The sequence below is a fragment of the Homalodisca vitripennis genome, chromosome X (assembly GCF_021130785.1).
Source record: "Homalodisca vitripennis isolate AUS2020 chromosome X, UT_GWSS_2.1, whole genome shotgun sequence".
NCBI lineage: Eukaryota > Metazoa > Arthropoda > Insecta > Hemiptera > Cicadellidae > Homalodisca > Homalodisca vitripennis.
Window position 1 is genome coordinate 14,408,896 of NC_060215.1, and position 17,391 is coordinate 14,426,286.

The 17,391-nt window shown below is 33.5% G+C and overlaps 2 protein-coding genes across 8 annotated transcripts in view; one reads left to right on the forward strand and one right to left on the reverse strand.

The window, feature by feature from the left end:
- The window catches only part of LOC124368713 (bromodomain adjacent to zinc finger domain protein 2B), a 216,358-nt gene extending 202,182 nt beyond the window's left edge, over positions 1-14,176 (reverse strand). For all 6 annotated transcript variants that reach the window (XM_046826016.1, XM_046826019.1, XM_046826017.1 and 3 more), the window contains exon 1: positions 13,936-14,176. The gene's annotated coding sequence lies outside the window, so the exon portion shown is untranslated. The remainder of the gene's footprint in view (positions 1-13,935) is intronic.
- The window catches only part of LOC124368715 (angiotensin-converting enzyme-like), an 85,776-nt gene that overhangs the window by 19,021 nt on the left and 49,364 nt on the right, over positions 1-17,391 (forward strand). The window contains exon 2 of one of the 2 annotated variants that reach the window (XM_046826021.1): positions 14,733-14,826. The exons of the other annotated variant lie outside the window; for it this stretch is intronic. The gene's annotated coding sequence lies outside the window, so the exon portion shown is untranslated. The remainder of the gene's footprint in view (positions 1-14,732; positions 14,827-17,391) is intronic. 2 annotated transcript variants of the gene reach the window in all.

Sequence of the window (17,391 nt, forward strand, 5' to 3'; positions counted from 1 at the left end):
TATGGACACTCTATGAGTATTATCAATCTATGCACATATGGGCTTATTGAGATTACTAAGGTAACTACTGTCAATATACAAACTGATAATTTCAACATGGAGCCCACCATTTGATGGCCAGATGGCTGTTATTGCCCACCTCCTCTCTCCTCATTGGTATAACCTATTGCACCTGTTCCCTCCATTTTTTTGTCATTTATCTGAAGTGAGGGACATAGTAGAGGCAGTTCCAGGCATGTTCTACTCATAACCCCGCATCATGTGACACTGTTTGGGGTGGGGGGGGGATGCTAAATCAAAAGAAGTACTGAAATATACACTAAAGAGTTCACTTCACTTTACAATAACATAGAGAATAACAGAGTTGATACCGTTCCACTGTATCAATAAGCTAATGAATTTTGGAGAACTCACACGTTAACAAGCACTACGTACCTCCTCCATCCTTCTAAAAATTTAAAAGTAGTCTTACCCTGTGATTCAGTCAACCTATTCTGGTCTCTTCCCACATACATCGATCACATATCACCCAGACTATGTGTCAGTTGTGTAAATCAGCAGCAAGCCAAGTAGTGCTATGTGGAAGGCTAATGGCTTTGTTTATTGTGACTACTGAACGATCAATAGTTTATTTGAAGAACAATAGTTTATTTGAAGAACATATACGTTATCAATGAAAGATTTATTACATATTGCTGTTTTAAAAAATTGGAATTTGCTACGTAGACAATCCAAGTCTTTCTTGTGCTTAAATTTTTACATTTGAAAGTCGTCAGCATATGAGTGTAACCCAGTAAAAGTAGGTACAGTACTTAGTTGTTCACATATAAAGCTAACAGCAAAGGTCCAAGTATACATCCTTGTGGTATACCTCAAGAACAGTTCTAATTTGTTTTAGCTTTAGTATTTTGATATGTCATTACTCAGTATTTTGAATGAACGGTTAACTTCTCGCATCAGAGCTTTTCAAAATAAAATTATGTAACATGGGGATTCATATGAGAGTTCAAACATGAGAGATGTGCAAACAATTGGAAATTTATACCTCAAACAGACCAATAAATTTAATTGAAAATTAACCTATTTTAACCAACAACAAGCTTACAAGGGAAATTCAGATCAATGTAAAATAAACATAACATAAGTGGCTCTCAAACTTTACTATGCCTAACAAAATTTGTAATATAGCCAATGGCTAAAGAGTCTCCATAGAAAGTAGAGATAAACAGTATACAATAGAATCTTACACCATAAAAGACTATACTCTGAAGCTTGACACTGATGATTCAGACCTGGGTTTAAGGGCTGGGTTTATTTTATGGGCCAAGAGCCCAACTGGCAACGCCCTTAGGAAAACAAGCCATGGTATTCAATGCAGACAGAATCAAGCACCAAAAGGTTTATCCAAAATAAGTCTAAAGATGCTGAATACTGAACCCACATTATCCTACTCACTAATGGTCACATATAGAACTCCTGGATCTGCTTTTCTAGTATATTATTATATGTTAATAATGTAAGATGTTTAAATTTCTTATTTTGTTTTCATCGTAAATTTTCCAATGCAAATACTCCAGTTTTGTTCTTTGCGAATGGGTCAATCCATTTCAAATCACCCAGGTCATGTTGCTCAACATTTTTAAATTTGCCTTAATTTCCCTATGGGTAGACAATCACAAAACACTATTTGAAAAATTTTACAAGCCATAGTTTTTTTTCCTGGTGGCCATTTTTAAAATGGCGGTTTTGCAGATTTTAGTAAAATACACGGTTTGCGAAAAGTTTCAATTGCCAAGCTATTTTTAAAGATATTAGAATAATCCAAAAACCAGTGTGTTCAGCATAAAATGAACTTCAATTTGACATTATAATAATGTTTCTTTTGTGCAAGAAAGTCAGTCAAACTTGTTCTGCAAAACCAATTAACCAAATACCAAATAATCATCAATTGTTACTTTTTAAGACCATAAAAGTTTAAGAAGGAAAAGAGACTCACTACTAATATTTTATTTCTTTGTTGAAAAATAATATAACTACCTACTAAAAAAGTTTTAGCCCTGAGAATGCTCTCCTTTTTTTTCTAGAGCTTTTCAAAAATGGCCGAAAGCCTAATAATGTCAATTTTCTAGGGTTAATAACTAAAAAGGGACTGAATGAAAATAAATGAAAATTTTACAGAATGTTCTTTATACAAATAGGAATATCTCATAAAAAAATTATGACTGAGACTTAACTACATTTAGAGATATACAGCATTGAATTTCAGTTAAAAGCGCTACCCTTTTTCTGATTGACCCAAATTAAAACCTTATAATTAATTCTAATTTTTTTCGTTTTATTACCATTTAATTCACAAGACACTGAAATAATCAGTTCTTAAAACTCACCAAGTTGGATGTAGAACGGATATTCAAGAATTTATATACTCCTGGTACAAAACTGTAATAAACTGTACAGTTCGTTTACAATCCAATGATGCTGATAAACTGAGACCTATTGTTCAATTTTATAGCTTCTTCTGTATTCTGTTTCAAGTGCATGTGAGAGTTATAGTGCAGTTGCAAGTATCTTTGAAACTGTGTGTAAAACCCGTTAATGAGATCTCGGCTTGACACAAACTTGACAACAGCCAACAGGAAGCTGGAGAAAATTTTGATCTGTACTTAGAGTTACAAGATTTTAAGCAAGGATTTTAACTATAAAGCTGGTGTCATGGCACAAAACAAAGATGAATCAATTCAAGATTATTATATTAATAGCTTCCACTCTACCTAAGAAGACAAATGATTTTAAAAATTCGTCTCTATGACTGCCAGACGTTTATAGTTTAGCAAAGACCTCTATAACTTGCTTTTCAACATTTATAAAAATATCTAAATCACCTACCTGCTTACGTGTTTAATGCTACGAAGGGCATAAAAATGATTTGAAGTAATCACATACTATCTTGGCTGCAGCAAAAGCTAAAGTACTCTAGAGGTAAAATTAGCATCCTGGTTTAAATGTCCTGCTAGTAAATACCACCTGTAATGTCTGTGGTAAGAAAGGGCATTTCCAAAAGGCATGCACATATATATATATATATATATATATATATATATATATATATATATACTTCAGTGACTTAAGAATCCGATTATACAAAACATACTATCTCAGAGATGTAATCTCACCCCTGCTATAGCTTCCCTTTGCTGTGTAGTAAGGCTACTGTTAGTAGGGGAGAGTGGGGATACTTGAGCATATGGGATACATGAGCCACTTCCATTTATAGCTGACAGAGGGGAAATTTTAAGTGCAAGGGTTGGCAGCCTGACTTGGTTTGTTTGTTCTCTCAGCTCTTACATTAAACACCAGTTGCTTAGATGGTCACAAACTGGAATCTATCATCAAAAGTTCATTTTCCTTCATCTGTAGTAAAAAATTAGGTGAGTAAACTTCTATTTTTTACTAAGTTACATTAAAGTCTATTGATAAATGTTTATAGTTTAGAAAAAAGAGTTATAATTAAACTTTAATTTGACACTACAAGGAATTAAAAATACTCATCTACAATGTAGCCAGTTCTGTAAAACAATAAAATGGTAGCAGCAGGGATACTTGAGACAGTCATAATGGGGATAGTTTTGAGACATGTCTCAAGTATCCTCCATTATAAATCCTTTAAGATATTTATTTATACTATGCAGATAGCAGGATTTATATAGTAATTTTATACAATAAATACATCTTAAAATAGCTAAATATTAAAATAGATTAATAGCCTATTTGACATATTTAACTTATAATAAAAATTACATTTAAATAAAAATTGTTATCAAAAACAAAAAAAAAAGAGAATTTTATAGCTTGATAAGTCTTATATTTCTGAGAATTATTGTAGCCTATGATTTACATAAATCCTAAGCATTGTGTAGGCTACATGCATTTGGCATTTGTTTCTGTACAAACGTGAGTCTAGCTTGCAGCTCTATAAATTGACGTTTATCAATCTTAGGCTACAGCCAATTTTTGTTTCGTTACAGACATGCCGCAGCACATTACAAACGGAAGGATGGTGCCAAACCACGACAGGTAGTTCCTCCTGACATCATGCACCAAGCCTGCAAGGAAGTGTCCGAAGGGAGAAATACCCTTAGAGGTGCAGCAAAGCAGAAAGCATATGATATTGACAGGGACTACACTTTCAAGGTATTTGGTGAAATACAAAGCTAATCCAGTCAACAAAGATGCACTTTGCCCTGATTTTTAAAAAGAGACAAATCTTTTCGAAAGAAGAGGAGGGTATGCTTAAAGTTTACTTAAATTAAAGCATCTAAAACTGTGCTATGGTCTATCCCCCCGTAGAGAAGTTTGTAAGTTGGCTTATGACTTTGCTGCTGCTAATAATAAAGATGTTCCCCAGTCTGGGACAGGCACTGTTCAGCAGGATTTGATTGGTTCAGGGGGTTCATGAAGCGAAAATCCCACACTTTCCATTAGAGAATCCCAAGCCACTAGTTTTTTCCCGTGCAAACTAGTTTTTAATCAGACCAATGTGAACCTGTTTTATTCCAACTACAAACAGGTCTTGGAAAAGTATAAGTTTACTCCAGAAGTTATATGGCATGTAGACGAAACTGGTATTACAACTGTACACAAACCAGGTAAAGTTGTGGCGTTTAAAAGGAGAAAAAACAGGTTGGTCAAATGACATCAGCTGAAAGGGGAACACTTGTGACTATGTGCTGTGGTATCAATGCAATTGGAAATTCTATTCCCCCCCCATTTTTTATCTTTCCCAGAGTTCATATGAAAGATATATTTTAAAAAAATGGACCGACAGGATGTGATGGAGCAGCAAAATCCTAGTGGATGGATGACTGCCTCTAACTTTGAACTTTATTTAAAACACTTTATCAAACATGTTCGTTGCAGTACAAACAACATGGTCCTTTTGATATTTGATAATCACGAATCTCACATTTCCCTTGCTTCACTTAAAATGGCTAAGGAAAATGGGGATTGTCTTATTAAACATTTCCACCCCACACAAGCCACAGGTTACAGCCACTTGATCGGACAGTTTATGGCCCTTTGAAAACATATTACAATGTCTCAGCAAATTCTTGGATGTTGTCTCATCCAGGACGGCCCATATCGCTTTATGACATTGCAGAGATTGTTGGCAAAGCATATCCACGTGCATTAACAAGTTCTAATATTTGCAAAGGCTTTGAAGTGACAGGTATTGTGCCTTTGGATGAACATAAATTCACAGAAGAGGGACTTTTTCAGTTCTTATGTGACAGATAGACCTAGTGAAGGTTTAGAACTGCATCGTTCTGATATACAAGAATTAAGCCAGGGTAATGCTGAAAAGAAGCAGAGGCAACTGAGGTATTGCAGACTGGCCCCTCAACCAGCAGAAACATCATCATGTTCCCCTACACCACAGGAAGTTTGTCAACCTGGGCCATCTTGTCAAGATACAAACATTAATGCCAAAACCAAGTTTAATTGTGTCTCCTGAAATTGTTTCGACCGTACCCAAAGGCATTACCTCGGGTCAGGAAAGGAGGAAGAAAAAAATTAAAGTCAAGTATTCTCACACCAACACCAGAGAAAACTAGATTGGAGCAAGAGTTGATCCAGGAGAGCTTTGAAAAAAGAAACTAAGGCGAAACTTAAAAATAAAAAACTAATAAGCCAAAAAAATACAAAAATATTGTAGTAAAAAAAATCATTTTGGAAAGAAAAGGCAAAAAAGCAAGCTAGTGGGTCTGATTCTGAATCTTGTGCCTCAGATACCTCTTTTCAGTGAAGAGCTTTAGCTCGGAAATGTGTATTACTGAAGACAGTGATGATGAAGCAAGCATCCAGTCCAGGCGACCTCAAAACAATGATGGGTCTTGGTGAGATATGAGGGGAAGAAATCTGTTAGAAGATTTGTTGGTCAAATAAATGAACCCTTACAGAAGATGGTTTTCATGTAAAGTTTGCACGGCACATAGAAGGCTCGAAGTTTTAAATGGCCACCACGAGGAAGACATTGCCACAATTGATGAATCTCAAATTGAAATCATGTTGAAGCCTCCAAGAACCATAACAAAAAATGATCGGGTGACCAGCTTTTCTTTTAAAATTGGATTTGGTGGACTTTCAATTGAATGAACGTTCTATTTTCTGTGTTTAAGACTCAATACAAGTAATGAATATTTTTACCTTTTAAATATGTCAAAAATACAAGTTTTTTTGTTAAAAAATGTTTGCTTACATTCTTATTAGATTATAGTAAGTTACACACAGTGTATTAGTTCTTAAAGTTGTAGTACATAAAATATGTTCCAAGAAAGTTTGTGTTTTTATTTCTTGGTGTGTCTCATGTATCCCCATGGGGTGTCTCAAGTGTCCCTCTACGAGGGATACTTGAGACACAATGCAGATACCTTTTAACCAAATTATCACCACGCATGAATGTACAAACTGAGTTACCCATAAACACTTTATGTATACAGGAATATCAAAGTTCATTTTTGCAATGACAACACATTTAATAAACCAAAAAAGAAAAATTATAAAAATCAAATACTAAAAAGTGGCTCAAGTATCCCTACTCTCCCCTACTATTAATTTTACTCGAGAAAATTGCTAATAAACTCGAACTTCACATTGAACCAATCCAGGCAAGTATAACAATGACATCAATGGCTGCTCATTCCTCAATAACTGGGCAACTAAGTGTACATATCGAACTTATTACAATGCGGAGTTGGTCATTAATTTTTATTTCAAAAAAGAAAAAAACCTACCCCCTTTTTTGGCCTCATTCTGCCAGTCCTCATGGACCACTGACCTTTGTGAGGATCTTATGAAACAGAACAAGTAATAGACATTTGTCCATTGATGGTCTGTATCATCTAACAAAATATGGAAGATAGTCGGTACAGCGCAAAGTCTACGGTACCGATAAGAACCTGAGCTATATCTAACTCAGACCGAAAGTCTGACATCTTAGACAGCTCGGCCACTGACTCTCCCAGCAGTCTGTGTAAAACTAACATTTAGTAAGGAAATCTTCACTAGCTATCTGTGGCCTGGTAACTGTTAATGTTTAACCAGCTAGTTAGTTTAATTGCCTTACTTCTGATTAAGAGCTAATCAATAAAAGATCTTGCCGCCATTCAGACATGTTTCTTTTTGCATTGACAGAAAAACTCCATGTCTGCTCAAGGAAGAAATATAATAATAGACATGCATTGTAAATCACAAGTGTCATAGGGTGGTTAACTACTATAGAACTATAAATTCAGACACTTAACTAGTTCCCTGGATAGGAGATTTGGTTCATACAGTCGTCTGTTACAGTGCATTTAGTGCTATAGAAAGGGTTGCATATCAACTAATCCTTATCCAGAACTGATAATCATGTCACTGCTTTTCAGATTTATAGACAACTCTACCAAGTTAAAAAGATACCGTTAGGTGTAACTAATAATTGAATTGCTGTTTTTCAAAGAGTTATCAATTATGTTATTGGGAAAAAGGACTCAAAGATACATTTAATTATTTTGATGATGTTACTATTTGTGGTCATAATCAAAATGACAATGATTATAATCTTAAGTGATTTATGGATACAGCAAAATTAGTATAAACAGTACAATTAGTATAAGTATAATTTAGGTTTAACAAGGACATGAGTTTTTCCTTATTTAAAACAATTAACAGAGTTGGATATTCTACAGTGACATAACTACTAAGCCTGACACATTGTCTTCTACACCTGAAAAATTAATCTCCTTCAAATGATGTACAGTCTCTTCAAAGATCTGTTTTTGTTTTCCCACTATTTCAAGTATGAATACATTTGAAAAGATACTGGAAAGATAAACATTAGAAATCTGCTCCATAACATCCAGTACTTTCTTCTTCCCAATATGGCATTGTGTACAGGCTAAGTAAAGATAATGTGACCTTTTCTCGAGAGTTTATTTTGTTTTATCAATGAAAATCAAACACTTCAGACAATAGTGTGAGTCATTTTGACACCCTGGCATTACTAAACTCTATCATTGGGTTCAAATAAAACATCTTGCATTTTGGAGGATATCAAATGGACAACTGCTTCCTATCAAGTTTGTCCTGAATTGAAACAGATTCTACAAACATAAAATTTACATCCCGTCTGAAATTTTAAATTTAAAGCTGGTCAAGGTAAAATGGGTGAAACATAAAAACTTTACTAGCTAATATCTGCCATCGAGAGGTGTTAAACACACCTTGTAACAGTATTGTACCCATGACCGGGTGGGGTAGGGGTGGGGGGTGCATTCAGTTTGAGTTCTCTCACCAGCTTTGATGATCAGGTTATTATAATATTGATAAATTATGTACTAGAATTCTCTTTGACTGTTCTAATATAATGATAATAATAATCTGGTCAAACCCCCACTTGAGTAAACAAACCTAAAGAGGTAACATGTTGAGAAACCCTAACCCCTGAAAACCCTGAGTTAACTTAATTATTACACAAAATATTTACAACTTCAACAAAAGGTAGAAACTAATATAATCTAATTAATTATGGTAAATTCTACAACCCTACAGTGGACGGCACAGCTAGGAATCGTCCACACAGGGTTGATCTCTTCACTATAACCACCTAACCTACACGCTACTTGAGTCCGAGTCATGTCTCGGCACGAGACACATAAGACCTTTGATTGATGACATTTAACCGGTGGTCATACTGTTCTACACACATCCCGACTTATGGTGCAAGAGCAGAATAGCCACGGTGGAAACCAACTATCATGGCTAGGGTCTCAAATTTAGATTTTAAGAGCCCTCTGCCATCATCTGCTAAAAATAAATTGTGGCTTAATATATTCTCTTTCCATAAGCAAATCAGGATATCTCATCCTCCACTTATTTTTAACTTAATTTTTTCACTACATTTAGCATGCTTGCATTCATTTACTCCAATGAAATTATTAGTCCAAACCACCAGTACCAATGAGTACGCCAATGACTACTTCATGCATCAGGCACTGAAGTCTTACATCTCATGGTATATCTTCCAGCAGGACCTCACTATAGGCGATGTAACTATATGAATGTTCTGTCACTCAAGGCGATTGAGCAATGGACAGTCAATTCCATCTTGGCTACTGAAATCTGGACCAGTTTTGTGTCAAGCTCACAATGTATTGGAACTTTAAATACGATCCATTAGTGGAAGAAGTAACTTTTCTTGATGCTAACCCTCAATATGTCCAAGTGTGAATGCCTGATGAGAGAGAGATTTAAGTTTTTCTACAAGGCACTTTGCTACTACTCTTTCAATTGTTGATCTGGAAATTGTAAGAACATTAGAAATAGGCCATAGTCAACAGACTCCAGTTATTTTTCGAAGCCGGAAATGTATGAGGAAAACTGTTTTAATGTTTATTATTACTTAAATACTAAGAAGGAAAGAATGGTACATTATCATATGTTATGTGTTATTATTATGTATGTCATTCATGTACGTTTTATATACTAACATGAATTAAGATATTTCAATTCAATTAATTCAATATGTATAAATTTCTTATTTTGCATTCACGGTGATGTTTTGGCTAAACATAAACACTCTAGTTTTATCCTTTGTGAATTAAAACCTCATAATCCTAAAGGTTTTCTCTTTGTTACAGTTTTATTGACTGTTTTTAGTCCTCATTCTGATAACACTGTACAGGCTGATGCGGATTGATATTACTTTATAGATAGAGGGTATAAAGGCACTAGATGCTTATAAATATGAGTCCAGGGTAGTATGCCCAGGACAGAGCTGTGGGGTTCCCTTCTAATTCAACAGAGCTGTATTAAATGCCCGGGAAATGACGCAGGCACATTACGAGACGTTGTAGGCTAATATATTATAAACCTGGCTCAATAATCTGTTGACTTTTCAATATAAATTTTAGAACATTTTACCCTTTTGAAAAGAAATTCTCATGTTTTCCAAAATCATAACACTGTTTAAACCAAGGATAGAAACAGTTTAGTACAGCGATTGTGAATGTATAATTCAAGTGGCAGTGATTGTGATAGATGTGTAAACAATGCCAAGTGCCACTGCACCTTTGGAATTGTTTCAAGGCTTTTCATACTTTACACAGTAATTACTGATGAAAAAGCATTGAACCTCACAAATACTACTATATATATATATATATATATATATATATATATATATATATATATATATACGTATGTATATATAAGTATATATACCATAAAGAGTTTGATGGCTTTTAAAAATTAGTGTTGTTAACTATGAATCTTGCCACAGAACAAAATAGTCTAATCACTGGTTTCTGCTTGGAATAATACTAAAAAAACATAGTGGTTTGTATTTACAGTTTTTTTTTTGTCTGAAGTTATAATTTTTAGATTTATGCAATTAACTATTAAATATACTAAATACATACTTAAAAATTGTTTTGCTTTTATTTTATTTTTTTTAACTGTTATAAAAAATTAAAATATGTTTAAATAAAATGATTTGTAAAGTTTTAAATAACAATACAGCGGGACATGTATTTTAAACAATGTTTTAAATTCATTGCTCTACCATAAACAAAAAAAGTTATTATGGTATAACCAAACCCTTACTTTTTATATAAAAATTGAGTTGCTGCCATTAAGGCTGCAAAGGCAACTCATAAATAGAAGTAAGGGAGGTATAAAGGTCCTTTTAGGACTAAGTACAGGTTCTTAGTCAGACTCATATTTCAGTGAAAAAAATTACACTTCATCAATAAAATTATTTTTTAAGATTTAACAGCCTATTGTTTGAATCCATCTCAGGCTTGTTCAAATGTAATCCCTCGATGGGGTAGAAGAACTAAGTACAAAGGTCTAAAAAACCTCACATAGTGATTTACCCAGAGTTTTCCTTCATCTTGGGTAATTTGTGTGTGTTGGGTACCACTACAACACTGATATAAATACTGGTTAAGGTGCGATTGGCTGGCATTTAATAGGCATATAATTTTGTAGAAATAAATATATTAATCAATAGTAATACACTTTGTCTACTGTCCTTAAAACATTTCAACTCATTGTATTTTTGTTACAGAACTATTTACATATAAAGTAGCTATGCTAGTACGCTTCAATTCATCTTCCTCATCATCTGGAATCTGACACTGTTACAGAATTGACTCCTGAGATCGGGCGTCATGTTCACAGGCAACCCTTCCCACCATAGCTACTTTATGTGTAGAAAACAAAGTTGCTCTGCCGTGCTTAGAGATCGTGTCTATCACATTTTAGTGCACTCAACTGTGCAACTGATGAGACAATGAGAATACATTACACTTTATCTTGTGGTCTAGGTATCTCTGATGTTGAAACAATGTAACCAGTACATTTTGAACTCCTTATTCCAGACTGAGAGGAAGGTGAACTGGAGCTTAACTCAACAGAACTACTTAAACATTCTCAAAGTAGTCTACTGTAAAACACTGTAGACATAATCCTACATTGTCATTTGTCAACAAATATTTCACAAGCATAATAATGTTTCTTAAAACAGCTAACCTTATATCCTTACTTATAAATTACTTTAATAATATCATGACTGATATTGAAATTAGGCCTATAAAGTTTAATGAAATTCACTGCCCGAGTCATAGTAAAACTAATCCAATAAGCACTACAATTAGCCCAATGGTAAAAGCACCTAAACGAAGTTAGCTAACTTAGCAAATTTAACCCTTTGAGTGTTAGCATCATCTATTGTTTTAATGGTACTAAAAATGCAGGCTAATATAACATAGTTGAATATTTAAAATGGAAATTTCAGTTGCGTTTACTAACTATAACTACAAGGGCAGTTTGATAAGTCATATATTTTTTAATAAAACCAGTTTATTTCAGCAAATAAACATTTTATTTTCAATGTTTTTTCAACCACAATACATTTAGTCCAGGATTTTTATAATTTGTTTATTCCCTACAAATAATAGGTTTTATCAAGGCTCTCAAAATAGGCATTTGTTTCATTAATGACTTCCATTCGACCTAAATATCCTACCGCCCAGCCATTTCTTTAGGTTTGTTAACAGGAAATAGTCGCAAGGGACTAAGTCTGGAGAATATGCTGGATGGCGTAGTAGTTCATAGCCCAATTCATGGATTTTTGCCATCGTGAATAGATGAGTGTAAACATGTGTATATTGTCTTGATGAAACAGAGCTTTCTTTTTTGCCAAATATGAGAAGAATGATCATTTTAAATATCAGAAGAATGGTTCTTTAAATATTTATACTTTTTAAATTAACCCTTCACATGCCACAAATCCATTAACTTTCCTATAACGCCAAGACAAGTAAAAAAATTTGTTTTCTCTAAGTTCAAAGCCAATTTTTATTATAAATATAAATTAAGTTATATGAGGTTAAAAGTGAAAAAAGTATAAAACAGGGTATTTTACTTAAAATCAACTTATTTAACTTATTGATAAAAGTAAAAAAGAACTATTGAGAAAACTGTTTATTTCAATTAAATTTAAATTAAATTAAATACACCTCGTTGCATTATAAAACAAGATAAATATTTCAAACTAAACAGTTATTTATTTATTTATTAATATTTATAGAAGTATTGTTGTTTTGCTAACTTGTATTATGCATGTACTTATTGTAACCAATTGTAATAATGGTTGTTGCCATTGGAGATAAATAAACAGTACCACACATTGAAGAATAGTAACGAGATATATGTAGTAGACACGCACTTGTGACAACCGAGAAATCAGTAATACACACCACGGATATGTTTGGTTATGGCTCTGTAGGAGACCCAGAACTGATAAGCAGGTGGTCGGAGTTAAACAGTGGGCGCTCCCCTCCCCCTGCCACAGAGTGAAGGTCGTTTATAAATACATCCTTGGCAACCACAATAACCACAGAGCTTTTCTAAGGACTTTTGTGAACTAAAATACGCTCTAAGAGACATAAGTTAATCTAAAATATCGGATATAACTGTATTTGGCATTTTGGACAAAGTCTTACCATTCTAATATATCTGTTTACGGCATAGGAAGGGTTAAAATCTCAATGTTTTATCTATCAATTATTTTTTGATATATTAATTATCATTTAAAGTTTACAAAAATAATAATATAATCCAAATATAAAATCATAATTGTTTCCGTATTTGGATGAAAATCGGTTCATGTCAAATTTTAGCCTACCTCTCAAAAATAATGATAATGTGTATTTGTTGTCTAACTAAAAATATATGTGGCAATGCAATATTGATCTGTTACAGTACCTAATTGGTCAGCATACTATCTCGAGGGATTGTTTCTTGTTCATTGCCAGCAGTGCAAGGCAGCATTATTAAGCGCTGCTGCTAAATGCACTGATGGGCGAAAACATTCCTGATCAGGCATTCTGAATCTTTTATATATAATCTGATAAGTACTATTTCGAATGTTTCTACTATAAGACATGTGTATCTTAAAATTGTCCATCGAATATACTAAAAAAAGAATGTTTGACACCAGAGCAGTGGTCTGTAAACTTTATATTTACTGAAATGACACTTCCATTTTCAATATTAAAAAGCATCATTGTTAGTTATTTTCACTAACTAAAACCATTCACTTACTATAGTTTCATTTAGGAGAATGAGTAGAATACATTAATAGTGTTACAATTAAATAGGCAACCCCGGCCAATAATTTAATTGATACCCCTACTCATTCCTAATGATATTCTATTGGTATTTTATTATGACAGATTATATTGTTTTCAATTTAACTATTTACAATTAATACATTATAGTGAGATGAATAACCAATAACACAAACACTAACAATAATAAACACTGAACACAAACCAAACAAAAACGTGATTAAAAAGACGCAAAGGGTGGCAAGATTAAAATAAGGCTTACCTTTCAATCTTAAAGCACTAGGCACCATAAATGTCTCCTTTACGTTGAAACAACACAAAAAGTTCACCACAATAGTTACATAAATCACAAAAATACATACAGAGTCAATAATAATGTTCAACTTGTTGAATTATGAGTCAACGATTACTTTTATTTCAACCGAAAATCATGAACACCATTTCAACACCATAAATACCAAACAGTTGTTTTCCATAAATCAGGAACAGCAGCTCTTCTTACCTCTCTCTTCTTTCAAGATACAATATTACCGTTGCCAACATCTAAAACTGAAATTGACATTAACGTAGTTAAAAAAGGTGTAAGCTATCTTAGTGTGTACATTCATCAAAAACACTATTAGATCATACAGTATTGGAAAATGGTTTGTCAGGTTATACATATCACACTATTCAATATCACAAAAAATAAACACCTTGAAAGTTTAAACGTTTTCCATTAATTGAGTTCTAAATAAATTATGTTCATGATGGTGTTATGCTCACTATCGTAAAGAGATTGATTTTCTTTTCGGGGATCTGATTTCCTGAAAGGATCTTTTTCAATATTTACTTTTCTCCTTCAATCCACCCTAGTATCCTTGTTGATTTACGAAGGATTCATTCCACATTTCGAAACGAAGTCGGGGAGCTGGTTTTTTAACTGACATTTTGATTGTATGTGATTTTAATACTCCGGGTTCTGCTTAGAATACCTGTTTGTAACTCTAGTTGTAGTTTTATTCTAAAGGCAGAATGTATTCTCTTTCAGGACTTATAGATTATTTGAATCTGTTACAGTTCCATCGAAATCACAACTTCATATATTTCATTCCTACAATGAAGTCAAGTCAACTTCTGCCCTGATGTTGTTCACTGGCTACGGAAGACAGAGGTAACTTTCCTCTTGAGATCTGCATCAGTGGTTGAAAAATTATCTTGCTTTTGAATACTGTTATTTTCTATTATTTAGTGATCGTTCGCAATACTGCCAGGTTTTATCTTATGACAGAGCTGACATAATTTACTCACTTTCTGTCAAAACGTGATCTGGAATTTTTGTCTTAGCAAATATTGTATTGCTGATGGATATCATATTCAGAAAGGGAGGAAATTATTTTGGTTTCTTAAGTAGCTCTCAGCAAAACAGAAGTGTTATAATCATAAACAAATTCAAGCATTTTGTTGTTTAGTTATGAATGATTCTAACTATAATGGATTATTGTATTAGTGTATTCTGGCTGGAGAATAGAGGCAAAATTTAGAAATGTTGAATTTGACTTCAAAGAAGAAACTTGAATACGTTAACCAGTTTTATGGAGTTTCTCTCGTTTTAGCAGTCATCATTAATGACGAAGATAAACTGACGCTGCTGTTCTGTGCTTACAGTTTGATAGCACTTAGTTTAAATCTTTTATTGAAGAACCGTTTGACTAGGACCTGACATGCTAAATATATCTGAACCAAATTTTGTTTTTCCTCTCGAATCGGTTGCCATGTTGAGTCTGATGCCACGGGCTTAACATTCACTCCGTATAAAGAAGTTACGGTATTCCTGTGTTTATATATTATGACATGTATATTTCATGCTGTTTAACCTGTGCTTTTGCCTATGGTCAACTTGAGCTTATTAATTACATTTACCTTCCTTCAGGTAGACTGCTCTATTTATGCCGATTCCAAACTAGCACTAAACACAACACGGTTTCTTAAACGTTTGGCACTTCAGAAAAGGTTTTGTTTAAAGGGAGTCACGTTTGCATGGAGTTGAAAGACGTGAAGGATGAGAAAGGACTGTATCCGAGACAAGTGAGAAAGCTCTAGTTGATAATAAATAAGGGTCGCGTGATTATAACATTCGTTTCAAAATACCAATCGAACTGCATTTTAAGACAATTCTGATTATCACAGGGATTGTCTGATTCACATAAATTTGAATGTTGAATGTCGTATATAAGTAAAATCATGATATTGTCTTAGCCTACACCGTTAAAAAATTGACTAATATACCTGTATACTCACTTGTTGATACAAATATATACTCCACTAATCTTCTCTTAACCCGTAATCAGTATTGTTCCAAAAGCTAGAAATTTAAATTCTTGGTTTTTGATGTGGGGCTGATGTACATTACCCAATTGAGGCAACACAGATTAAGCAATAGAGCCTGTGCAGAGGAGGCTTCTTTCGTGGATATTCAAGTAGGTTCCTGAACTGTTTTGAGTAGATATGCGGAAAGAGTTTTTAATCTTCTCTTTAAGTTCGTTGTAATGTTTTAATTTTATTGTTTTTCTATTAAAAAATGTACGTCCATGATCTGTTAAGAAAAAAATACCAAACACAACTCCACTCCACTGCCGTATGTCTGAGAGTTCCATTGTACATTACTTTTCGTACGAGATTTCTATTCGTTACACTCTATTTTGGAGTAGCATACCTGATAATTAGATGTAACCTACTGGCATAGCCACTACTTTAAGAATTTTCAAAGTCGACTTTAGTAAATTGTTATGGAGCACGAAATGACGACAGTCAGCGTTTCGACTTTGTGACTTATTCAGCCATTTTAATTAAGGTCTACTTTTAAAGAATGACTAGTAATTTGAGACTGAGCTGTTTCATGAGAATTACTTTTTTAGAAATTTACATCTTGGACGTTACGGGCCAGTAGGACAATTTGGGAGTAGTGTTAAATAATCATTAAATAATAATCTTTAGTAATTATACTTTGTTTATTAATGATTACTTCCGACTTTGATATGCCTTTTTTCCATATTATTTTTATAAGGGGAGGTGTTTGACATTAGTTATTTTGATCAAAATCTACAGTTATATCTGTGTTATGTGATTAAAAATGTTGGTTCAAAAAGAATGACGGAATCTTCATGTTTTGTTCAAAAGTTACTTACTCTTTTATACAGCCATATAATTTTAAGAACACGTAAAAAGAAACTATACCGAAGTATAGCAGGCATCAGCGGTTGATACCGGGCGGAGGCCTAAAATACGATGGCTTGTGACACTTCGAAACAGTACGCTTGCTCTTCATGCACTCAACCCCTAAAGTAAGAAGAGAATATATCTTGCTGTTCGGTCTATCCTTATCGAGATGCAGTTCTGTACAAATGTTTTAGATAGTACAACCGTCGTCCTGTCGCCCGCATTCTCCTCCGTTCACTGCCAGATAGCAGCACTATCAAGCAAACCTATATTTTTTTAGTAGTGCCGTGGGCTCCTCTCTGAAGTAAACACTTTTTGCTTATAGTTGTTGACTATTGAGACTTAAGTAATGTATTCTCAATTCTTGAGATTTATTTAAATATGTAATGAACATGATGTGCTAATTTTATAGATTTTGTATCCATAAAAACCATTTAATATTGTCACATATTTATTCCTGTACAATTCTTTTATTAAAAGTTATTTGCATCACAGATACGTAATACAGGGTGATTCACGA